The sequence below is a fragment of the Nomascus leucogenys genome, chromosome 12 (genome assembly GCF_006542625.1).
Source record: "Nomascus leucogenys isolate Asia chromosome 12, Asia_NLE_v1, whole genome shotgun sequence".
Lineage (NCBI taxonomy): Eukaryota > Metazoa > Chordata > Mammalia > Primates > Hylobatidae > Nomascus > Nomascus leucogenys.
The window spans coordinates 50902120-50928468 of NC_044392.1; the positions used below are offsets into that span (position 1 = coordinate 50902120).

The 26349-nt window shown below is 43.9% G+C and overlaps 1 protein-coding gene across 6 annotated transcripts in view; it reads right to left on the reverse strand.

Moving 5' to 3' along the window:
- Positions 1-26349, reverse strand: part of RPRD2 (regulation of nuclear pre-mRNA domain containing 2) — a 117410-nt gene that overhangs the window by 64417 nt on the left and 26644 nt on the right. Inside the window, exon 2 of one of the 6 annotated variants that reach the window (XM_030824637.1) lies at positions 3030-3225. The exons of 4 other annotated variants lie outside the window; for them this stretch is intronic. The gene's annotated coding sequence lies outside the window, so the exon portion shown is untranslated. Of the gene's footprint in view, positions 1-3029; positions 3501-26349 lie in introns of those variants that run through there. One more of the 6 variants, XM_030824636.1, reaches the window with a different exon arrangement.

Consider the following 26349-nt stretch of genomic DNA (forward strand, 5'->3'; position numbering starts at 1 on the left):
AAATTTAACTCATGTCAGTTTCTGACCACCCCCATGTTAAATCTCTACTTCTTCCCGCAAACCACCCCAAACTATTTTATTACTACTTCTCCTCAATGCAAACTCTCCACTCTAGTCAGAGCACTTTGGAAATTCTGGAGGAATGAAAAAAAGTAGTTGAGGTAATCTGGGAAGATGCTTAAAGGCTGTGGTCTTTAAGCACCCTATACTTTTACCTACTATAGCATTTATCACACTGTGGTGTACTTGTCTGTATCCTCACTGGATTATAAGCACCCAGAAGACTGGAATTTCTCGTTTACTGCCTTATTCTTTTTTTTTTTTTGGATACTGAGTCTCACTCTATCGCCCAGGCTAGAATGCGGTGGTGTGATTTCGGCTCACCGCAACCTCCGCCTTACAGGTTCAAGTGATTCTTGTGCCTCAGCCTCCCCAGTAGCTGGGATTACAGGCGCTTGCTACCACACCCGGCTAATTTTCGTATTTTTAGTAGACAGGGTTTTACCATGTTGGCCAGGCTGGTCTCGAACTCCTGACCTCAAGCGATCCACCCACCTTAGCCTCCCAAAGTGCTGGGATTACAGGCGTGAGCCACCGCGCCTAGTCTACTGCCTTATTCTTTGTTTCTTTTTTTTTTTTTTTGAGACAGAGTCTCGCTCACTGCAACCTCCGCCTCCCAGGTTCAAGCAATTCTCTTGCTTCAGCCTCCTGAGTAGCTGGGATTATGGGTGCGTATCACCACACCTGGCTAATTTTTGTATTTTTAGTAGAGATGGGGTTTCATCATGTTGGTCAGGCTGGTCTAAAACTCCTGACCTCAGGTGATCCACCTGCCTTGGGCCTCCCAAAGTGCTGGGATTACAGGCATGAGCCACTGTGCCTGGCCTATAATTTTTAATTTATTTAATACTTTCTATATGCCAGGGACTGTTTTAAAGAGGATACAGATATTAACTTACATCCTCACCACAACTCTATGAGGTTGGTACCAGCCTGAGCAACACAGTAAGACGCTATCTTTCCAAAAAAAATTTTTAGGTTAGCCAGGCGTAATTGCACAACTGTAGTCCTGTTACTCAGAGGCTGAGGTGGGAGGATCACTTGAGCCTGCGAGGCTGAGGGTGCAATGAGCTGCAATTGCCCCACTGTACTCTAGTCTGTGTGACAGACCAAAGCCAGGAAGGAGCCCTGAGCCCTCACCAGAGACCAAACTGGACCTTAATCTTGAACTCTGCAACCTCTAGAACTGTGAGAAAATCAACTTCCTTGTTTAAGCCACCCAGTCTGTGGTATTTTATTATGGCAGCCAAGCTGACTAATGCAACTGTATAAGGAATATTCTTGTTTTTAAGAAACGAACACCAAAGTACTAAATAGGGCAGCATGTCTGCAACATATGCTCAAACAGTTCAGAAAAAAAATGTGTGTGTGCCTGTAGAGAGAGCAGTAAGAGAGATAAAGCAAATATGTTAAAATGTTAATAACTGGGGAATCTGAGTGGAAAGTACACAGAAGGTTTTTGTAATACTCTTGCAACTTTTTTAACATTTGAAATTATTCAAAAATAACAAGTTTAAAAAATATATACAGACTCCAACCACTACTTACTACCTCCAGCACTGCCTGTGGTCTAAGTCACTATCATCTTTTGCTTGAATTATTGCAGCAGCCTCCTACCTAGTCTCCCTGCTTCTACCTTTGCCTGGCTTCAGTTTAATCTCAATTCAGAAGAGAGAGTGATCCTTTAAAAATATAAATTGATCATATTATTCTACTTCTTAAATCCCTCCCATAATGGTCCCCTCTTTAATAAGAGTAAAGTTCAAAGTCTTTACACTGGCCTAGAAATCCTAAACAATCTGGCACTGTGTTATCTTCCTGACCTAATTTCTTCCTCACCACTGATCCCACTGTAGCCACAGTGGCCACCTTGCTGTCTTTACAAGGCCTCCAACACACCTGGCTGAGTCCTTCCTTCACGGTCTGTTAAGCTCACTGTTCTGGAACTTTCTTCCCCCGTATTTCTCATGGCTCGTTCAATCACCACCTTTAAATCTTGCTCAAATGTTCATTTCTCAGTGAATATGTTCCTGACTACCTTACTTAAAACTGCAACATCAGGCCAGGTGTGATAGCTCACGCCTGTAATCCCAGCACTTTGGGAGGCCAAGACAGGTGGATCACCTGAGGTCAGGAGTTCAAGACCAGCTTGACCAACATGGTGAAACCCCATCTCTACTAAAAATACAAACTTTAGCCGGGTGTGGTGGCATGCGTCTGTAATCCCAGCTACTGAGGAGGCTGAGGCTGAGGCTGAATTGCTTGAACCCAGAGGCGGAGGTTACAGTGAGCCAAGATTGTGCCACTGCACTTCAGCCTGGGTGAAAGAGCAAGACCCGGACTCAAAAAAAAAAAAAAAATTGCAACATCAAGCCAACAACACTCTTACCACCCTTCTTTGCTTTATTCTCCCAAATAACACATAATTTTCCAATATACTATACAATTTATTTTTTGCCTATCTCCCCCATGAGAATATAGGCTCATAAGGCAAAGGATTTTTGTCAGTTTTATTTACTGCTGAATTCTCAGCACCTAGAATAGTGCTTCACACTTAGTTGGCGTTCAGTAACTATTTCTTGAATAAATAAATTTAAAAAAAAAAGAGAAGGAAGAAAAGAAAAGGGGAAAAAAAAGAGTAGTCCTCTATTCAGTTTGGCTAACAATCCCATAAGGCTTCTCTGTAAATGCACAGCATAGGTAGAGACTAGGTACAATGAGGTATTCTAGGGGCTGTTGCAGAAGTTAATCTAGATATAGTCAGTGTTCTCACAACATCAATTCCTCAACGATCTACAAGCTAGGCATTCAGCTTTCTTTTAATTATTATGCAGAAGGAGAAAGGAATTAGCAACAGGAAACTGGAAGGTTACTGATTTAAGTCTAAGTACCTACAAAATAAAACTGTTAACTTGGTAGGAGACGGGTTAGGTAATTTTTAACTTGAATTATTTATATTTTATGTCTACCTTGCCTTGTTCCAATAATGGGCTAAGACAGCTGATACATAAAGTGTTTTCAATCCATGTAGTTTTTCAATTATAGAAAACAAGCATTATGGTATAATGGAAAGGGCATCAGCACGAGAGTCCAAAGATCTGAGTTGTAACCCTTGAAAAAGATTCATTTTCATTAGCTTAGGTCTGTCTTCATTTGCAAAACAGGCTGTAGAAAGGAAAAACAAAAAGAAGAAAAAGCCACATGGACAAAAATGTTATTTATAGTTGTAGAAAAACTAGAAGCAACTTAAAGAATAGTAACAGGGGAATAGTTAAGTAAAGGTGCATCCATATTATGTGGATATTAAGTATATGCCTATAAATAACATGAAGATGCTTGCATGAGAGTTAGTGAAAACACAGGAAAGAAAAATGTACATATACCATTATGCAAACTATGTAATACACTATTTAAATGTATATGTAAAGGTACATCCATATTATATGGATGATAAGTACATGTCTGTAAATAACATGAAGATGCCTGCCTGACTGCCTTCCTCTCTCTTTTCTTTCTTTCTCTTTCTTTCTTTCTTTCCCTTCCTTCCTCTCTCTCTCTCTCTCTCTCTCTCTTCTTTCTTTTCCCTCTGTGGCCCAGGCTGCATGTAAACTACTCGGCTCGCTGCTGCCCCGCACCACGGACTGCCTGGGACTGCCAGCGCTCGCCAGCCTGCTTTTCCTCCTTTGGCTGCAGGCGTGGTTTCGCCAGGTTGGCCACGCTGCTCTCCGGCTCCTGACCCCGAGTGCTCTGCCCGCCTCGGCCTCCCGAAGTGCTGGGACTGCGGGCGGAGTCTCGCTCACTCGCTGCTCCGTGTGGCCCGGGCTGGAGTGCGGTGGCGTGGTCTTGGCTCGCAGCAACCTCCGCCTCCCAGCCGCCTGCCTTGGCCTACCAGGGCGCTGGGATTGCAGCCCCTGCCCGGCCGCCGCCCCGTCTGGGACGTAAGGAGCGCCTCTGCCCGGCCACCCATCGTCTGGGAGGTGAGGAGCGCCTCTTCCCGGCCACCCATCGTCTGGGAAGTGAGGAGCGCCTCTGCCCGGCCACCCATCGTCTGGGAAGTGAGGAGCGCCTCTGCCCGGCCGCCCCGTCCGGGAAGAAGTGAGGAGCGCCTCTGCCCGGCCGCCCCGTCCGGGAAGAAGTGAGGAGCCCTCTGCCCGGCCGCCCCGTCTGGGATGTGAGGAGCGCCGCCCCCCCGTCTGGGAAGTGAGGAGCGCCTCTGCCCGGCCCCCCGTCTGGGAAGTGAGGAGCGCCTCTGCCCGGCCACCCATCGTCTGGGAAGTGAGGGGCGCCTCTGCCCGGCCACCCATCGTCTGGGAAGTGAGGGGCGCCTCTGCCCGGCCACCCATCGTCTGGGAAGTGAGGGGCGCCTCTGCCCGGCCACCCATCGTCTGGGAAGTGAGGGGCGCCTCTGCCCGGCCACCCATCGTCTGGGAAGTGGGGAGCGCCTCTGCCCGGCCACCCATCGTCTGGGAAGTGAGGGCGCCTCTGCCCGACCACCCATCGTCTGGGAAGTGAGGAGCGCCTCTGCCCGGCCACCCATCGTCTGGGAAGTGAGGAGCGCCTCTGCCCGGCCACCCATCGTCTGGGAAGTCAGGAGCGCCTCTGCCCGGCCACCCATCGTCTGGGAAGTCAGGAGCGCCTCTGCCCGGCCACCCATAGTCTGGGAAGTCAGGAGCGCCTCTGCCCGGCCACCCATAGTCTGGGAAGTCAGGAGCGCCTCTGCCCGGCCACCCATAGTCTGGGAAGTGAGGAGCGCCTCTGCCCGGCCACCCATCGTCTGGGAAGTGGGGAGCGCCTCTGCCCGGCCACCCATCGTCTGGGAAGTGGGGAGCGCCTCTGCCCGACCACCCATCGTCTGGGAAGTGAGGAGCGCCTCTGCCCGGCCACCCATCGTCTGGGAAGTGGGGAGCGCCTCTACCCGGCCGCCCCGTCTGGTAAGTGAGGAGCGCCTCTGCCCGGCCACCCATCATCTGGGAAGTCAGGAGCGCCTCTGCCCGGCCACCCATCGTCTGGGAAGTGGGGAGCGCCTCTGCCCGGCCGCCCCGTCCGGGAAGAAGTGAGGAGCGCCTCTGCCCGGCCACCCATCGTCTGGGAAGTGAGGAGCGCCTCTGCCCGGCCGCCCCGTCTGGGAAGTGAGGAGCGCCTCTGCCCGGCCACACATCGTCTGGGAAGTGAGGGGCGCCTCTGCCCGGCCACCCATCGTCTGGGAAGTGAGGGGTGCCTCTGCCCCGCCACCCATCGTCTGGGAAGTGAGGGGCGCCTCTGCCCGGCCGCCCCGTCTGGGAAGTGAGGAGCGCCTCTGCCCGGCCACCCATCGTCTGGGAAGTAAGGAGCGCCTCTGCCCGGCCGCCCCGTCCGGGAAGAAGTGAGGAGCGCCTCTGCCCGGCTGCCCCGTCCGGGAAGAAGTGAGGAGCCCTCTGCCCGGCCGCCCCGTCCGGGAAGAAGTGAGGAGCGCCTCGCCCGGCCGCCCCGTCCGGGAAGAAGTGAGGAGCGCCTCTGCCCGGCCGCCTCGTCTGGGAAGAGAGGAGCGCCTCTGCCCGGCCGCCCGTCCGGGAAGAAGTGAGGAGCGCCTCTGCCCGGCCACCCCATCTGGGAAGTGAGGAGCGCCTCTGCCCGGCCGCTCCGTCTGGGAGGTGAGGAGCGCCTCTGCCCGGCCGCCCCGTCTCGGAGGTGAGGAGCGCCTCTGCCCGGCCGCCCCGTCTGGGAGGTGAGGAGCGCCTCTGCCCGGCCGCCCCGTCTGGGAAGTGGGGAGCGCCTCTGCCCGGCCACTCCGTCTGGGATGTGGGGAGCGCCTCTGCCCGACCGCCCCGTCTGGGAGGTATACCACGGAGGCCAGAAGCAATCTGGGGGCTCACGTGGTGGCTCACGCCTGTGGTCCCGGCACTCTGGGGGGCCGAGGTGGGTTGATCACTTCAGGCTAGGAGTTCGAGACCAGTCTGGCCAACATGGCGAAACATATGAAAAATACAACAGACAAACCAACCAACCAACTCAGTGACAAGAAAACAGATCTATCCTGGAGTCATACTCTAATTTTTTCTATTTTCCTCCCTTTCTGATCCTTTATCCCACTTTCTTTTTCTTCCTCTTCCTTCTCCTTCTTCGTCAAATAGAGGATTGAGTTATTATCACTGATCCAAAAAACAAAACAAAACAAAACAAAACAAAACAAAACAAAAAAAAACATGAAGATGCTTGCATGTCAGTTAGTGAAAACACCGGAAAGAAAAATGTACATATACCATTACGTAAATTATGTAAATACACTATTTAAATGTATAGACGGGCTGGGTATGGTGGCTCATGCCTATAATCCCAGCACTTTGGGAGGCCGAGGCAGGTAGATCACCTGAGGTCAGGAGTTTGAGCCCAGCATGACCAACATGGTGAAACTAAAAATACAAAAGTTAGCTGGCCGTGGTGGCGGGTACCTGTAATCCCAGATACTCGGGAGGCTGAGGCAGGAGAATCACTTGAACCTGGGAGGCAGGGGTTGCAGTGAAACTCCAAAAAAAAAAAAAAAATTCTATGAATATTTTAAAATAAATGTTATTTTCTAAACTTTCTATGTTACAATTATAATACCTTTATATAAAAAATAAAAGCATAGGCCAGGTGTGGTGGCTCACACCCATAATCCCAACACTTTGGGAGGTCAAGATGTAAGGATCAGTTGAGCCCAGGGGGGTCAAGGCTGCAGTGAGCCATAGTTGTGCTACTATACTCCAGGTTGAATGACAGGGCAAGGCCCTGTCTCCACACACACAAAAAAACCCACATAAAATAACTAATTTAGATTAGATCATCCATAACATACCCTCTGGCTTCAATATCCTATGATTAAATAAATATTTAACTGTAAGGACACTCAGTACAAATAATGGCAGTGTCACTTGAATATTTAAATAGAAGAAAACAACACCTTTTTTCAAAGGATCTACATCTTCTCTTTAAAAAGATAAATCTTCCAACTTCCTTAAAATCACTTAGTTGCTTTTTTGAGGGTTAACAAGAAAAAATTATCTGAAAAAGTATCAAGGCAGCAGAAAGAACACTGAACTACGTAGAAAATCTGAGTGCCATACTCCTCCACCACTATGTGAGGATGATCACATTATCATTCAAACTGTTACATTTTGAGAGTGAAAGGGCATCACATCAGGACAGGTGGCCACATATGTTAAGCTGAGCTAAAACGCAACTAGCCTAAGTCTATGTAAAATGAATGTACTCAAAAAGTTTCTAAGGCCCCTTTTGGATCTAAATGTTGTAATTTTATTTCTTTTTTAAGAACTGAAAATACTGAACAAATGGTGCTGTATGTATAGAAGTCAGAGATGCTTTGTTTACTAAATAATATATTTTTTAAATGAGTAACTTAATTTCTTGCTTAGGGATTCAGATTTATAATTAAGTTTATCTGGGGAGATATTAATGAATGAACTTAAAATGTACCTTAAACTCCTCTGATGAGATGTTCTTGTTGGGACTGAGAAACAACGAGAACCCTAGCACTGTACGTGCCATACCCAATAACCAAAAGTATTATGTGAATACCATATGCTCTACAGAATGAAGTACAAAGAATATACTAATACAGAAATTAGAGATATCATTACTAGAGGTGGTCATATCATATTCGCACTTACAAGAATTTACTGGCTGGGCATGGTGGCTCACACCTGTAATCCCAACACTTTGGGAGGGTGAGGCAGGCGGATCACCTGAGGTCAGGAGTTCAAAACCAGCCTGATCAACATGGAGAAACCCTGTCTCTTACTAAAAATACAAAATTAGCCGGGCATGGTGGCGCATGCTTGTAATCCCAGCTACTTGGGAAGCTGAGCCAGGAGAATCATCTGAACCCAGGAGATGGAGGTTGCAATGAGCCGAGATCATGCCATTGCACTCCAGTCTGGGCAACAAAAGCAAAACTCTGTCTCAAAAAAAAAAAAAAAAAAAAAAAAAAATTTACTTGTAAGTACTTGGCTGGGCGTGGTGACACATTCCTGTAATACCAGCACTTTTGGAGGCCTAGGTGGGAGGACCATTTGAGGTCAGGAGTTCAAGACTAGTCTCACTAACATGGTGAAACCCCATCTATAGTAAAAAGTAGCCAGGCGTGGTGGCAAATGCCTGTAATCTCAGCTACTCGAGAGGCTGAGGCAGGAGAATCACCTGAACCTGGGAGGCAGAGGCTGCAGTGAGCTGAAATTGTGCCACTGCACTCCAGCCTGGGCAACAGAGAGAGACTCTTGTCTCAAAAAATTTTTTTTACCTGTAAGTACTAAGCCAGAGTGTGAGAGAGAAAACAATTAACAAGAACCTTAAACAAATGTTCAGGGGTAAAGGTAATTACAGTAGTCCCTCCTTAACATGGGGGTATATGTTCTAAGACCCCTAGTGGATTCCTGAAACCAGACAGTACAGAACCTGACTGCTGTCACCTGAAACACATATCTGTTCATATCTTCCACCAAAAATTTAATGCCCTTTTCATCTTAACCAAGCAGTTAATCAAGCACAGTGGCCATAACTTTTGCAGTATGAGGTGCAACAGCAAAACTAGCACAAATTTATTTTTCCTTCTTCATCATTTCACAGATAGGAGATTCATTCTTATCACAGATCTTAGCAACTTCAGGATATTATTCATTTTCTTATTAAGAACTTTAACCTTTTCACTTAAAGGAAGCACTTAACGGCTTTTCTTTGGCATATCCAAATTAAAAGCATCACTATTCTTGTGCTTTGGGACTGTTATTAAGTAAACTAAGGGTTACTTGAACACAAACACTGCAATACCTTGGCAGTCAATATAACAGGGGCACTAATGGGTGGGAAGCGTCAACAGCATGGATACAAAGGACAAAGAGAGGATTCCTGTCCTGGGCAAGATGGCATGAGATTTCATTATACTACTCAGAATGGTGCACAATTTAAAACTTAAGAACTTTATTTCTACAATTTTCCACTTAATATTTTAGGCATAGTTAACCAGGAAAATGTAAGTATCAGAAAGACATTTGAGGCCATAGACAAATACTCACTGATGAAGAATCAGAAGAAATATTATCTTCATAAAGATGATGAGAGAGAGAGAAACCAGGAAGTTTGACTCTCCCTAAATTGGCTTCATGTTCCAAGCATCAAAACATTCAGCTGATTTACTCTCTTAATATGATTCACCCTACGGAATTATATGCTACCAAATAGAGCACAAATCATGCATATATGTATTTCTGTACAAGGCTGTTTACAAAAAAAAATCAAAAATTTTGTCATTACTAAAAATTTCCAATATATTTTCAAGCCTAATTTCATTTTATGTACTGACTTTAGAACCCAAGTCCTGAGTAAAATAACTTCAATATACACTGAAAGAGCCATATCTAAATTAAAAATCTCAAAGTAGTCTGTTAACATTCATAAGGTATCAATCCACCAGTTACTTAATTTACTACTCATTTTTGTTAAACATTGTTACATACAATTATCTATAAATCTACTAAATCAAATAGTATACATTTTCACCCAGGATCTGCGAATCACAAAAATCTGTAACAAACCATATCAAATCCTCCAAAGGAAAAGCTCCAAGCATCAATATCTTTTCTTTATCCTGCAAACAACCTCAGCAATACTTGACAAAGTCCGTGAAATACTGGTACAGATTCAACAAATTTTCATGAACTACTCGCTTCATGCAAAGCACATGCTATAATAGGTAAGAATAAGTAAGATATGGTAATCTGAATTCAAAGGACTGACTAACAAGCACTGAAATGACAATATGTAATAACGGAGAGACACGCACTAAAGGTGCAATAAATATTAAAATGAGATCTAAAACCAGACTGAATTCTGGATAGGATCTCTTGAGTATAAGTTATACAGATTTTTAAAAAATATGTGATGAGGCCGGGCACAGTGGCACACACCTATAATCCTAGCTACTCAAGAGGCTGGGGAAAGAGTACTGCTTGGGCCTAGGAGTTCAGAGTTCAAAGTCTGAAGTTTGAGACTAGCCTGGGCAACATAGGGAGACCCCACTTCAAAAAAAATTTTTTTTATTTGGATGAGATCTGATACAGCCTAGCAAAGACATCCACTTTAGCTATAAGAAATAGACTTCTTAGGCCCGGCGTGGTGGCTCACACCTGTAATCCTAGCACTTTGGGAGGCCAAGGCAGGAGGAATGCCTGAGCTCAGAAGTTCGAGACCAGCCTGGGCAACTTGGTGAAACCCTGTCTACCAAAAATACAAAAAATCAGCTGGATGCGGTGGCAAGCACCTGTGGTCCCAGCTACTCGGGAGGCTGAGGTGGGAGGATCACTTGAGCCTGGGAGGCAGAGGTTGCAGTGAGCCAAGACTGTACCACTGCACTCCAACCTGAATGACAGAGTGAGACCCCATCTCAAGAAACAAAAACAAACAGCCTTGTTTAAAATTTTGAGCCTAAAAAATTATTTCAAACTAATATTTAACCACAAAACACGCGTTAATAAAAACAAACACAAAATCACACAAGTGTGGCTGCTAAATCAGCGGGGTCTTAGGTCTTTTTCAAGTTTTCTACTTCTCCTGGAGTCAACAGGGTTAATATTTTTATGGACATTTTCTCCATTTCCTCTAGGCTTTCAAATTATTAACGTAAAGTTGAACATTTATTTGTCTATAATTTTAAAAATCTCTAGACCTACAGTAAGCTTTAAGAAAACATTGGGTAAAAGAGGCCAGGCGCAGCAGTGGCTCATGCCTGTAATCCCAGCATTTTGGGAGGCCAAGGTGGGTGGAATTCCTGAGTTCAGGAGTTTCAGGCCAGTTTGGGCAACAGGGCGAAATCCCATCTCTACTAAAAAAACAAAAATTAGTAGACCAGTGGTGCCAGCTACTCGGAAGGCTAAGGCATGAGAATTGCTTGAATCTGGGAGTCAGAGGTTGCAGTGAGCTGGGATCGTGACACTGCACTGCAGCCTGGGCCAGAGCAAGACTCTGTCTCAAAAAATAATAATAATAATAATTGGGTAAAAGAATGTGGTCATTGCCCCGTCTGGGAGGTCTACCAAAGAGGCCAGAAGCAATGTGGGGGCTGGACGTGGTGGCTCACGCCTGTAGTCCCAGTACTCTGGGAAGCCGAGGCGGGTTGATCACTTGAGGCTAGGAGCTCGAGACCAGCCTGGCCAACATGGCGAAACATATCAAAAATACAACTGACAAACCAACCAACCAAGCAACAACAAAACAGGTCTACCCTGGAGTCATACTCTAATTTTTTCTATTTTCCTCCCTTTCTGATCCTTTATCCCACTTTCTTTTTCTTCCTCTTCCTTTTCCTTCTTCCTTGTCAAATAGAGGATTGAGTTATTATCAATGATCCATACAAAGTCCCTCTCTCATTTATTTTCTTTAATTCCCACCCCCCATTTCTATTCCCCGTCTTCCCATGTGCAACCTTCCTAATATGTTTGATATGCATCTTTTTGTTTATATGTATTTTTAGAAAATGTTTATTGTTTTGTGTGCAAAAAAAAAAATAAAAAAATTATTAAGTGAAAAAAAAAAAAGAATGTGGTCGCATACAATGGAATATTATCCACCCATAAGGAGAAAATTCTGACATATGCCATAATATGGATGAACCTTGCAAAGTCATTATGTTATGGAAATAACCCAGTCACAAATGAACAGATACTATATGATTCCACTACCATGACGTACCTAGGAGTAGAAAAATTCAGAGACAAAAAGTAGAATGGTGGTTGCCAGGGGCTGGGGAATGGAGAATTATTGTTTAATGGGTATATGCTTTCAGTCTGGAAAGTGAGACGAAGTTCTGAGGATGGATGGTGGTGATGGCTGCATAACAGTGTTAATGTTCTTCATGCCACTGTACCTACATTTAAAATTGGTTAAAATGGTCAATTTTATGTTATGTGTACTTTACCACAGTTTAAAAAAACTGATAATATATATATGTATGCAAGTATTAAATCACGCTATAAGAATATAGGAGACATTATTCAAAATGGAACTGGGTATGTAAGAAAGAAGGTGAAGGGTAGCTTACTTTTCATTTTATAACATATACTTAGGTTGGTACATTTATTTCACTGCAGTAAAAGATTTCACTATGAATATACCACAGTTTTATCCATTGAACTGCTGATGGACATTCAGGTTGTTTCCACATTTTCTTTGCTTTTCTGAGACGGGCATCTTGATTTGTCATATTGTCGCCTAGGCTGGAGTGTAGTGGTGCAATCACAGCTCACTGCAGCCTCAACCTCTTGGGCTTAAGTGATCCTTCCATCTCAGTCACCTGAGTAGCTGGGACCACAGGCATGTGCCACCACACGTGGCTGTTCTTATTTTTCTGTAGAGACAAGGTCTCACTATGCTGCCCAGGCTGATCTCAAACTCCTGGGGTCTAGCGATCCTCCCATCTTGACGTCCCAAAATGCTGGGATTACGGGCGTGAGCCACCACACTGGGCTTGTTCTCTACATTTTTATACGATAAATAAAGCTGATATGAATATTTTTATATCCGTATTCTGGGGCACATGTGCAAGAGTAGAACTGCTGAATTGAAGATAGGTATGCAAATGTTTGATTTTACAATTGCCAATGTTTCCATTTAAAACCCCATCAAGGCCAGGCATGGTGGCTCATGCCTGTAATCCCAGCACTTTCAGAGGCCGAGGCCAGTGGATCACAAGGTCAGGAGTTCAAGACCAGCCTGGCCAAGATGGTGAAACCCCGTCTCTACTAAAAATACAAAAAATTAGCTGGGTGTGGTGGCGGGCGCCTATAGTCCCAGCTACTCAGGAGGCTGAGGCAGGAGAATGGCATGAAACCAGGAGGTGGAGTTTGCAGTGAGCCAAGATCGCGCCACTGCACTCCAGCCTGGGTGATAGAGTGACATTCCATCTCAATAAAAATAAAAAATAATAAAAAAAAAAACATCAGAAGTACTATCCTAGCATGTTGGGAGGCCCAGGCGGGTGGATTGCTTGAGTCCAGGAGGTCAAGGCTGCAGTGAGCTATGATCATGCCACTACACTCCAACCTGGGCAACAAAGTAAGACTCTGCCTTTCTTTTTCGAGACGGAGTCTAGCTCTGTTGCCCAGGCTGGAGTGCAGTGGTGTGATCTCAGCTCACTGCAACCTCTGTCTCACAGGTTCAACCAATTCTTCTGCCTCGGCGTCCCGAGTAGCTGGAACTACAGGCTTGCACCACCATGCCCAGATAATTTTTGTATGTTTAGGAGAGACAGGGTTTCACCATGTTGGCCAGGCTGGTCTCAAACTCCTGACCTCAGGTGATCCACCTACCTGAGCCTCCCAAAGTGCTGGGATTACAGGCGTGAGTCACCATGCCCAGCCAAGACGTTGTCTCTTTTTTTTATTTTTATGAGACGACGTCTCGCTCTGTCGCCCCGGCTGGAGTGCAATGGCACGATCTCGGCTCACTGCAAGCTCCACCTTCCCGGGTTCATGCCATTCTCCTGCCTCAGCCTCATGAGTAGCTGGGACTACAGGTGCCCTCCATCACATCCGGCTAATTTTTTGTAGTTTTAGTAGAGACGGGGTTTCACTGCGTTAGCCAGGATGGTCTTGATCTCCTGACCTTGTGATCCACCCGCCTTGGCCTCCCAAAGTGCTGGGATTACAGGCGTGAGCCACTGAGCCCGGCCCTCTTTTAAGAAATAATAATAATAAAAAAAGTACTATGAAAGGATCAATAAAATTCAACATTCATTTATGATAAAACGTCTCAGAAAACTAGAAATATAAGGGAACTTCCTCAAACAAAGGACATTTATTAAAAACTTACAGCTAACATCATATATAATGGTGGAAAACTAAAAGCTATCCCCCCAAGAACAGCGGAAAAGGAAGAACGTTCACCCTCACCCTTCCTCTACACAGGGTTTCCCAACCCCAGTGGCCTGTTAGGAACTGGGCCACACGGTAGGAGGTGAGTGGTGGGTGAGCGAACATTAACTCCTGAGCCCCAAATCCTGTCAGATCAGTGGCATCATTAGATTCTCATAGGAGCACAAACTCTGTTGTTAACTGCGCATGCCAGGGATGTAGGCTGTGCACTCCTTATGAGAACAACGCCTGATGATCTGAGGTGGAACAGTTTCATCCCCAAACCAACCCCAACCCAGTCTCTTCCAGTTGGGGACTGCTGCCACCATCATCCTAGAAGTTTCAGCCAATGCAATAAGGGAAGGGAAAGAAAGAAAAGGTATATAGATTAGAAAGGAAGAAACTAAACCATCTCTATGTATAGACATGATTTATCCATATAGAAAAATCAGAGACCCTACAAAATAGGTACTTGAACTAATAAGTTTAGTAAGGTTGCAGGATACCAAAGTCAACTATATACTTACACAGCAACAAACAGGGGGAAATTAAATTTTTCTTTAAAGAAAGCAGTACCATTTATAAGAGCATGAAAGACTTAGATTATCACCTAGCAAAATATATGCAAGACTGCTATGCTGAAAAACATACAAACACTGATAAAACAAATCAAAGATGACCTAAATAAATGGAGAGATATACTGTATTTATGGAAGACTAAATATATTTAACAATTCTGCCCCCATATTAATGTACACATTCAATTTAGTCCTAATCAAAATCCCAGCAGGATTATTTGTAGAAATCAACAAGCTGATCCTAAAATTTATAAGGAAAAACAAAAGACCTAGAATAGACAACATAGTTTTGAAAATTTTGTTAGAAGATGCACACTACCTGATTTCCATACAAGCTGCAATAATCAAGGCAGCATATACACACGTGGGCAATCGATTTTTTTTTCTTTTGAGATGAGGTCTCACTCTGTCACCCAGGCTGGAGTGCAGTGGTGTGATCTCTGCTCACTGCAACCCCCGCCTCCCAGGTTCAAGCAATTCTCCTGCCTCAGCCTCCCAAGTAGCTGGGATTACAGGCGACCACCATCATGCCTGGCTAATTTTTGTATTTTTAGTGGAGACGAGGTCTCACCATGTTGGCCAGGCTGGTCTCGAACTCCTGACCTCAGGTGATCCACCCGCCTCAGCCTCCCAAAATGCTGGGATTACAAGCATGAGCCACTGCGCCCAGCCGGCAGTCGATTTTTTACAAAGGTGCAAAGTGCATAGACAATTTAATGATGAAAGGATTGGCTTCTCAATAAATGGTGCTCGAACAATTGGATACCCATTTTAAAAAATTGATCCATACCTCATGCTATCTGAAAAAATTAATTCAAAATGCATTATAGACCTAAGGTAAAACGTAACTATAAAACTTCTATGTCTGTAATCCCAGCACTTTGGGAGGCCAAGGTGGGAGGATTGCTTGAGCCCAGGAGTTTGAGACCAGCCTAGGCAACATAGGAAGACTTTTCTCTATAAAAAAATTAAAAGATAAGCCAGGTGAGGAGGTTTGCGTCTGTGATCCCAGCTACTCCAAAGGATGGAGTGGGAGGATACCTAGAGCACAGGTGGTTGAGACTGCAGTGAGCTATACGGCACCACTGCACTCCAGCCTGGGTAGCCAAGTGGGACCCTTTCTCAAAAAATACACTAATTAAAATAAATAAAACTTCTGTAATATAGGAGAAATTCTTTATGACTTTGAATTAAAGAAGGATTTCTTATATATAACGAAAATATAATCTGTTAACATTTTTAAAATAAACTGGACTTCATCAAAATTAAGAAATTATTGTTTTTTAAAAAATGCTGTTAAGGCTGGGTGTGGTGTCTCATGCCTGTAACCACAGCACTTTGGGAGGCTGAGGCAGGTCGATTCCTTGAGGTCGGTAGTTTGAGATCAGCCTGGCCAACATGGCAAAACCCTGTCTCTACTAAAAATACAAAAATTAGCCGGGCATGGTGGCTCACGCCTGTAATCCCAGCACTTTGGGAGGCTGAGGAGGGTGGATCCCTTGAGGTCAGGAGTTCGAGACCAGCCTGGCCGACATGGTGAAACCCGGTCGCTACAAAGATACAAAAAGTAGCTAGGCATGGTGGTGCACAACTGTAATCCCAGCTACTCCAGAGGCTGAGGGAGGAGAATGGCTTAAACCCAGGAGGCAGAGATTGCAGTGAGCCGAAATCACACCATTGCACTGCAGCCTGGGTGACAGAGTGAAACTCTGTCACAAAAAAGGGGAAGGAAGGAACGAAGGGAGGGAGGGAGGGAGGGAGGGAGGGAGGAAGGAAGGAAGGAAGGAAGGAAGGAAGGAAGGAAGGAAGGAAATAAAATAAAATAGGCCAGGCACGGTGGCTCATGAAGGAAGGAAGGAAGGAAGGAAGGAAGGAAATAAAATAAAATAGGCCAGGCACGGTGGCTCATGCCTGTAATCCCAGCACTTTGGGAGGCCGAGGCGGGCGGATCACGAGGTCAGGAGATCGAGACCATCCTGGCTAACACGGTGAAACCCCATCTCTACTAAAAATACAAAAAATTATCCGGGCATGGTGGTGGGCGCCTGTAGTCCCAGCTACTCAGGAGGCTGAGGCAGCAGAATGGCGTGAACCTGGGAAGCAGAGCTTGCGGTGAGCCGAGATCGCGCCACTGCACTCCAGCCTGGGAAACAGAGCGAGACTCCGTCTCAAAATAAATAAATAAATATATAAAATAAAATAAAATAAAATAAATATAAAAACACAAAAATTAGCCAGGCATAGTGGCAGGTGCCTGTAATTCCAGCTACTGCGGGGCGCAGGTGGTGGGGTGCTGAGGCAGAAGAATGGCTTGAACCTGGGAGACAGAGGTTGCAGTGAGCCAAGATCATGCCACTGCACTCCAGCCTGGGCAACAGAGTGAGACCCTGCCTCAAAATAAATAAATAAAAAAAATTAAAGATGCTGTTAAGAAATGTTTGTGTGTTGCTCAAGGCCCATCTCTACGAAAAACAGAAACAGATTAGCTGGGCATGGTGGTGGATGCCTGTAATCCGAGCTACTCGGGAGGCTGACTGAGGCAGGAGAATCGCTTGAACCCGGGAGGCAGAAGCTGCAGTGAGCGGAGATGGCGCCACTACACTCCAGCCTGGGTGACAGAGCAAGACTCTGTCTCAATAAATAAATAAATAAGAAATGTTTATGGTGGCTTTATTCATAATTACCAAGAACAAAACAACCCAAATGTCCTTCAACAACTGTGAAACATCCTTAAGATGGAATATTATTTAACAGCAAAAAGAAACAAAATTTTGCTATGTATATTTTACAATTGCATCATGCTAAATGAAAGAAGTCAGACTCAAAAGGTTACATCACTCCATTTACATGACATTCTGGAAGAGTCAAAACTATAAGGTCAAATACTGGGTCACAGACGAAAGGGGTTCAATAAAAATGGGGAAGAATTTGGGGAGTAACAGAACTTATATAAGTTCTATATCTTAATTGTGGTGGCTACACAATTATAAATTCATCAAAATTTATAGAACTATACACTTAAAGGGTAAACTTTGGTGTATGTAAATCATAACACAATAAACCTGATTCCCCACCACCCAAAAAAAGCAAAACACCAACAGAATCAATAAGACTTGCTGTTTCAGCCAGGTGCAGTGGCTCACGCCTGTAATCCCAGCACTTTGGGAGGCCGAGGCAGGCAGCTCACTTGAGGTCAGGAGTTTGAGATCAGCCTAACCAACATGGTGAAACCTCGTCTCTACTACAAATACAAAAATTAACCGAAGGTGGTGGCAGGTGCCTGTGATCCCAGCTACTCGGGAGACTGAGGTAGGAGAATTGTTTGAATCTGGGAGGCAGAAGCTGCAGTGAGCTGAGATCATGCCACTGCACTCCAGCCTGGGCGACAGAGCAAGACTCCATCTCAAAAACAAAAATAAAGAAAATTTTAATTTTAATAATGATGAATTTATATATTTATTGTGGTAATCATTATTTTTATTATGGCTAGCATAGTGTGTCTCGTTTGAGAATTCTTTCCCTATACTATTCTGTTCCATTGGTCTATGTGCCTATTTTTATGCCAGTACCATGCTCTTTTGGTGACTATGACCTTAGAGTATAGTTTGAAATCAGGTAATGTGATGCCTCCAGATTTGTTATTTTTGCTTAGCCTTGCATTGGCTATGTGGGGTCTTTTTTGGTTCCATATGAATTTTAGGGTTGTCTTTTCTAATTCTGTAAAGGATGATGGTGGTACCAATTGATCTTTGACAAAGCAAACAAACAGATAAAGTGGGGAAAGGACACCCTATTCAACAAATGATGCTGGGATAATTGGCAAGCCACATGTAGAAGAATGAAACTGGATCCTTATCTCTCAGCTTATACAAAATAAATTAACTCAACATGAATCAAGGACATAAATCTAAGACCTCAAACTATAAAATTCTAGAAGATAACAATGGAAAAACCCTTCTAGACATTGGCTTAGGCAACTATTTCATGACCAAGAACCCAAAGACAAATGTAATAAAAACAAAGATATAAAGCTGAAACTTCATTAAACTAAAGAGCTTTTGAAGAGCAAAAGGAACAGTCAGCAAGAGTAAACAGACAATCCACAGAGTGGGAGAAAATCTTCACAATCTATACATCTAACAAATGATTAATTTCCAGAATCTATAATAAACTCAAACAAATCAGCAAAAAAAAAAAACAAAAACAAACAAAAAAAAAACCCACACACACACACACACACACAGACAATCCCATCAAAAAGTGAGTTAAGGACATGAATACACAATTTTCAAAAGAAGGTATACAAATGTCAAACAAACATGAAAAAATGCTCACCATCCCTAATGATCAGGGAAATGCAAATCAAAACCACAATGCGATACCACCTGACTCCTGCAAGAATGACCATAATCAAAAAATCAAAAATTAATAGATGTTGACATGGATGCAGTGAAAAGGGAACACTTCTACACTGCTGGTGGGAATGTAAACTAGTACAACCACTATGGAAAAGAGTGTGGAGATTCCTTAAGGAACTAAAAGTAGAACTACCATGTGATCCAGCAATCCCAATACTGGGTATCTACCCAGAGGAAAAGAAGTCATTATATGAAAAAGATACTTGCCGCCGGATGCGGTGGCTCACGCCTGTAATCCCAGCACTTTGGGAGGCCGAGGCAGGCAGATCACGAGGTCAGGAGTTCGAGACCAGCCTGGTCAACATGGTGAAACCCCGTCTCTACTAAAAATACAAAAACTAGCCAGGCATGGTGGCATGTGCCTGTAATCCCAGCTACTTGGGAGGTTGAGCAGGAGAACTGCTTGAACACGGAGGCAGTGGTTGCAATGAGCCAAGATGGTGCCACTGCACTCCAGCTTAGGTGACAGAGCAAGACTCCATCTCAAAAAAAAAAAAAAAAAAAAAAAAAAAAAGATATTTGCATACACATATCTGTAGCAGCACAATTTGCAATTGCAAAAACGTGGAATCAACCCAAATGCCCATCAGTCAACGAGTAAATAAAGAAACTGTGGTGCTGTGGTGTATACACACACACACACACACACACACACACACACACACACAATGGAATATACTCAGCCATGAAAAGGAATGAATTAATTGCATTAGCAGCAACCTGGATGAGATTGGAGGCTACTATTCTAAGTGAAGTAATTCAGGAATGAAAAACCAAACATCATATGTTCTCACTCATATGTGGGAGCTAAGCTAGGAGGATGCAAAGGCATAAGGAAGACACAGTGGACTTTGGGGACTCAGGCGGAAAGAGTGGGAAGTGGGGGAGGGATAAAAGACCACAAATTGGGTTCAGTGTATACTGTTCAGGGGATGAGTGCACCAAAATCTCACAAATCACCACTAAAGAACTTACTCATATAACCAAATACCACCTGTTCCCCAATAACTTATGGAAATAAAAAAATTCAATGAAAAAAAAGAATTATTTCCCTATGCTATGGTCATAAAGATGTTCTTTATTTTCTGATAAAACCTTTGTTTAGTTAGCCTTTTGTATTTGCCTTTATCCTATGCAGAAGTAATTTTTGTGGCCAGGCGCAGTGGCTCACGCCTGTAATCCCAACACTTTGGGAGGCCGAGGAGGCAGATCGCTTGAGCTCTGGAGTTTGAGACCAGCCTGGGCAACATGGTGATACCTGGTCCCTACAAAAAAATACAAAAATTAGCCAGGCATGGTGGTGTGCACCACCTACTCTGGAGGCTGAGGTAGGAGAACTGCTTGAACCCGGGAGGCTGAGGTTGCAGGGAGCCGAGATTATGCCACTGCACTCCAGCCTGGGCGACAGAGCGAGACTTCGTCTCAAAACAAAAACAAAAACAAAAACAAAACAAAAAAAACTCCACAAAAAGGTTGAAAGTTCAGTAAACATTCCTATATTTTACCTACATTTAGCAATGGTTAATATCTTGCCAAATCAGCTCTCTCTATATATACAACACTTAGTTCTCTTTTGCCAAACCATCTTAGATTGTAGAGAGCAATATAATTTATCCCTAAATATTTCAAAAAGAACATTCTCTCATACAATCATAGCACCATTGTATCTTAAAAAAACTTAATTCAGGCCTGTTGCGGTTGCTCACGCCTGTAAACCCAGCACTTTGGGAGGCTGAGGCAGGCGGACCACCTGAGGTAGGGAGTTCAAGATCAGCCTGACTAACATGAAGAAACTCTGTCTCTACCAAAAATACAAAATTAGCCAGGCGTGGTAGCGCATGCCTGTAATGCCAGCTACTAAGGAGGCTGAGTCAGGAGAATCGCTTGAACCCGGGAGGTGGAGGTTGCAGTGAGCCAAGATCGCGCCATTGCACTCCAGCCTGGGCAACTTTTAAGAGTGAAATTCCGTCTCAAAAGAAAAGAAAAGAAAAGAAAACAACAAAAAAAATTAATTCAGCAACACCAGCCGATATAAAGCTCATCATCAAATTTTCCCAACAATCGCCAGACTGTTTATAGTTGGGTTTTTTTATATACTGTTATTTTTACCTTTGTTTTTTTCACTCCAAGAACCAAAGTTCTTATGTTTGATTTTCATTATCTCTTTAATATCTCTTAATGTAGGAGAGTCCCTTCACCTCTCCCTATTCTTCATGACTTTGATGATCCAAGCCAGATGTCCTGCAGAACATCCCACATTTCAGGATTCATTCATTTTCTCAAGAGTAGATTCAGGTTAAACATTTTTGGCAAGAATACAACTTTGTTGGCATTGTATACCACCCACTACCTTCCATCAAAAGATATATAATTTTCATGCCATCCCACTACTATTGATGCCAAATTCTCTCTGCATTATAAATGCATGTTTTTCCCTCTATTATAAAGTAATAATCTATAATTATCAATTTGTAACTCATAATCTATGGGGTGATACATTCACACTGTAGGAATACTATATACTGCTCCTCAACAGTCTTTCACCCAATGTTTTTTTATTGTTTTTTTTTGTTTGTTTGAGACAGGGTCTCTCTGTCGCCCAGGCTGGAGTGCAGTGGCAGATCACACCTCACTGCAGCCTCAACCTCCTGGGCTCAATCGATCCATCCACCTCAGCCTCCTAAATAGCTGGGACTGCAGGCATGTACCATGCCCAGCTAATGTTTCTGTAGATGAGATTTTGCCATGTTGCCCAGGCTGGTCTTGAACTTCTGGGCTCAAGCGATCTGCCTGCCTTACCCTCCTGAAGTGCTGTGATTTACATGTGTGAGCCACCGCACCCAGCCCTCTTTAATAATGTTTTGGTTTGGGTCTTAACATCTTTATTCATGCAGCTACTATAGTGGTATGTTTTTTATTGTTTGTGGTTAGTAACTGCCTTTTAACTTTTCTATTTTAGATATGTCTCTCTATATAGCTACATTTAAAAAAAAATCTAAACTGATCATCCCTATTTTTTAACTGCTAAGATTATTCTTTTATGTTTAACTGTGATTGATATATTTGAATTTGTTTCTATCATTTTATGTTGTGCTTTTATTTGCCCTGCCTTTTTCTATACTTCATACTTCTTTATTCCCTTCACACCTCTTTGCCTTTTGGGGAAGTTTTCTTTTCTTTTTTTATTTTTTTTTTTAGACAGGGTCTTGCTCTACTGCCCAGGCTGGAGTGCATGGCGAAATCACAGCTCACAGAAATCTGCAACTCCTGGGATCAAGCAATCCTCCCTCCTCAGCCTTTCCAGTAACTGGGACTATGGGTACTTGTTACCAGGCCCAGCTATTTTTTATTTAGTAGAGACGACGTCTTGCTATGTATGTTGCCCAGGCTAGTCTTCAACTCCTGGCTTCACGCGCATTGTATACCACTGAACTCCTGCCTCAGCCCTCCAAAGCGCTGAGACTACAGGGATGAGCCACGGCCGAGAAATTTATTTTTTAAACTGTTCTCCCCCTTCTAGTGGCTGAAAGCTATATATTCTATTTTTACCCAATTTTTTTGGAGTCTCACTCTCTCACCTAGGCTGGAGTGCAGTGGCGCGATCTCGGCTCACTGCAGCCTTCGCCTCCTGGGTTCCAGCAATTCTTCTGCCTCAGCCTACCGGATAACTGGGATTACAGGCATGTGCCACCACGCCCAGCTAATTTTTGTATTTTTTGTAGAGATGGGGTTTCACCATGTTGGCCAGACTGGCTGGAACTCCTGATCTCAGGTGATCACCCACCTTGGCCTCCCAAGTGCTAGGATTACAGGCGTGGGCCACCGCACCCACCCCTAAATCACTCTCTTCTTCTTTTTTCTTTTTTTTTTTTGAGATGGAGTCTTGCTCTGTCGCCCAGGCTGGAGTGTAGTGGTGCAATCCTGGCTCACTGCAACCTCCACCTCCCGGTTCAAGTGATTCTCCTGCCTCAGCCTCCCGAGTAGCTGGGACTACAGGCGCCCACCACCATGCCTGGCTAAGTTTTTTCAATTTTTAGTAGAGATGGGCCTTGAGCAACACACAAACATTTCTTAACAGCACACCACCATGCCCGGCCCACTCTCTTCTTGAACTACAATACTGAACAGAAAATAGTTTTGTCCTTTTTTTAATTTTTATTTTTTGAGATGGAGTCTCATTCTGTTGCCCAGGCTGGAGTGCAGTGGCGCGATCTCGGCTCACTGCAACCTCTGCCTCCCAGGTTCAAGCAATTCTCCTGCCTTGGCCTCCCAAGTAGCTGGGATTACAGGTGCCCACCACCAGGCCCGGCTAATTTTTGTATTTTTAGTAGAGACAGTGTTTCGCCATGTTGGCCAGGCTGGTCTCAAACTCCTGACCTTAGGTGATCCACCCGCCTCAGCCTCCCAGAGTGTTGGGATTACAGGTGTCAGCCCCTGAGCCCAGCCTGTCCTGGCTTTTTAAACTATACTAATTAAATATCTCATACAGGAAATGTTCATTCAGATTTACTCTTATGGTTACCAATATACTTGCTTAGCATTGCATTTTATCTCTTAGATTTTTTTCTGGGATTACTTTCCTTTCCCTGAAGTATATGTCCTTTTAAAGGTCATTAACGGGCCAGGTGTGGTGGCTCACACCTATAATTCCAGCACTTTGTGAGGCCAAAGCAGGAGTATCACTTGAGCCCAGGAGTTTGAAATAAGCCTGGGCAACACAGTGAGACCTTATCTCTACAAAAATAAATAAATGAATTAAATAAAATAAAGGTCATTAGGTGAAGATCTGTTGGTTTCTAGCTTTTGTCTTTATGGAAATGTCTTTATTTTGCCCTTGTTCTTAAAAATTAGTTTTGCGAGGTAGACAATTCTAATTTGATGGCTGTTTTCTCTCTGCACTTTGAATATTTTATTCCAATGTCCTCTTGCTTCCATAGTTATCAATCTGTCATTCCTTTGTAAGTAATTAATAATCTATAATTATCAATTTGCATTTCATGATCTGTGCAGTGATAGTTTCATACTGTAAGAATACTGTATACTGAGGATAGAATACCCATCCTCTCCTACTGTTTTTAAGAGCTTCTCTTTGACTTTGATATTCTTCAGTTATCTATAAAGTATGTACAAGTAGATTTCTTTTTATTTAACCCCCTTCCTTCATATGCGTTATGGTCCCTATATTTATATATCCATATCTTTCATCAATTATCCCATTTTCTCCATTATTCCTTTAAAATATTGCCTGTTCTTAATTCTCTCCTTCTAAGACTTCAATCACACATGTTAGACTCATTATGCTTTTCCTTTTAACTTATTTCTTGACATTACATTCTGGGAAATTACTTCAGATCTTTCAGTCCATGAATTCTCCCTTTGCCAATGGTCTCATCTGTTGTTCAAATCATCCACTAAGTTTTCAATTTCAACAGTTATACTTTTATTTCTAACATTTCTCTTTGGTTCTTTTTCAAATCTGCATAACTGTCTGAGAGTTATTCCTTGATATATTTTAGATTCTTTTATTAATTTAAATATTTTATACATGGTTCTTTTTATTTTTATTTCTTTTGAGACGGAGTCTCACTCGTCGCCCAGGCTGGAGTGTAATGGCGTGATCTCGGCTCACTGCAACTTCTGCTTCTCAGATTCAAGCGATTCTCCTGCCTCTGCTGCCCGAGTAGCTGGGAGACTACAGGCATGCGCCACCACACCTGGCTAATTTTTTACTATTTTTAGTAGAGATGGAGTTTCACCATGTTGGCCAGGCTGGTCTAGAACTCCTGACCTCAGGTGATCTGCCCGCCTCGGCCTCCCAAAGTGCTGGGATTACAGGCGTGAGCCACCGTGCCCGGTCAGTTGTTTTATATTTCATATCTTATTATTTCAATAGTTTAAGTCTTTGGGGTTTGTTTCTACTAAATCTCACCCAGAGTTGTTTATTTCTTTGTGTTCGGCAATTCTTTTATTGTAAGCTTATATTTTGTTGAATTTTATCTATGGGAATTCTGAAAGCCTAATCAGAGAAAGCTTTTTCTAAAAACGTATATGCATTTACTCTGGCAGAGAGTCAGGGGCAGTACTGACCTAGGTTCAATTCAGCATCTTTCTCAAGGGGCTTTTCAACTTTTCCGGGGGCCCAAGGCTTGGTCTCCCATTAGTGCTGATGTGAGCGTTTGCCTTCAGGAAAACTTTGCCAGTCTTGTTTGCTCACTAGCTTACTCACTGCTCCTGTTTCAGCTGACTCTTTACTTCTGTGAATGAATAGACCCTTGGAAACCTCCCTTACTTTTTTTTTAGTACACCCAGTAATGCATTAAAATGTGTGCTTGCTAATGTCTACACAGAATTCCGAAAAATTTACATAGATGCTGCCTCCTCAAGGAGGTAGACGGCATAACTCCCCTAAATTGTGGGCTGTGCAGTGACTTCTTCCCAAAGAGTACAATGTGGTAAGAGGCTTCAAAAAAGAAGAAATCTGAAAAAACTATCTCAACCAGGTGATCAAGGTTAGTATCATTCGCGGTAAAACATGTTGATAGGATGGACACTCTTGATACCACGTGATGAAAATGGAATTTTACCTCTGTGGTCTTCCTCCAAAGAACCAATAACCCCAGCTAATCATTAAAACAAAAAACAGCCACAAAAAAATAGACAAATCCACATTGAGGGACATTCTACAAAATATCTGACCAAATCTAGAGAATCTTAAAAGAAAACTGTGGGCACAGTGGCTCACACCTGTAATCCTAGCACTTTGCGAGGCCGAGGCAGGCAGATCGCTTGAGCTCAGGAGTTTGAGACAAGCCTGGGCAACATGGTGAGACCCTGTTGCTACAGAAATTATAAAAATTAGCCAGGTGTAGTGGTGCACACCTGTGGCGCATACCTATAGCCCCAGCTACTCGGGAGTCTGAGGTGGGAGGATTGCTTAAACCCGAGAGGTCGAGGCTGCAGTGAGCTGTGATTGTACTACTGCACACCAGCCTGGGTGACAGAGCAAGACTCTGTCTGCAGGGAAAAACAGAACAAAACAAAACTGTCAAAATCTAGAGGAGCCTAAAGAGATATAATAATTAAATGTGGAGTTATGGAGAAAACAACAGTAGGTAAAAACTAAGGCAATTCATAAAATACGGACTCTTAATAATTACATATTAGGCCGAGTGCAGTGGCTCACGCCTGTATCCCAGCACTTTGAGGGGCTGAGGCAGGCAGATCACGACGTCAGGGGTTCACGACAGCCTGGCCAATATGGTGAAACTCCGTCTCTACTAAAAATACAAAAATTAGCTGGGTGTGGTGGTGTGTGCCTGTAGTCCCAGCTACTCAGGAGGCTGAGGCAGAAGAATTGCTTGAACCCAGGAGGCAGAGATTGCAAGATCGCGCCACTGCACTCCAGCCTGGGCGACA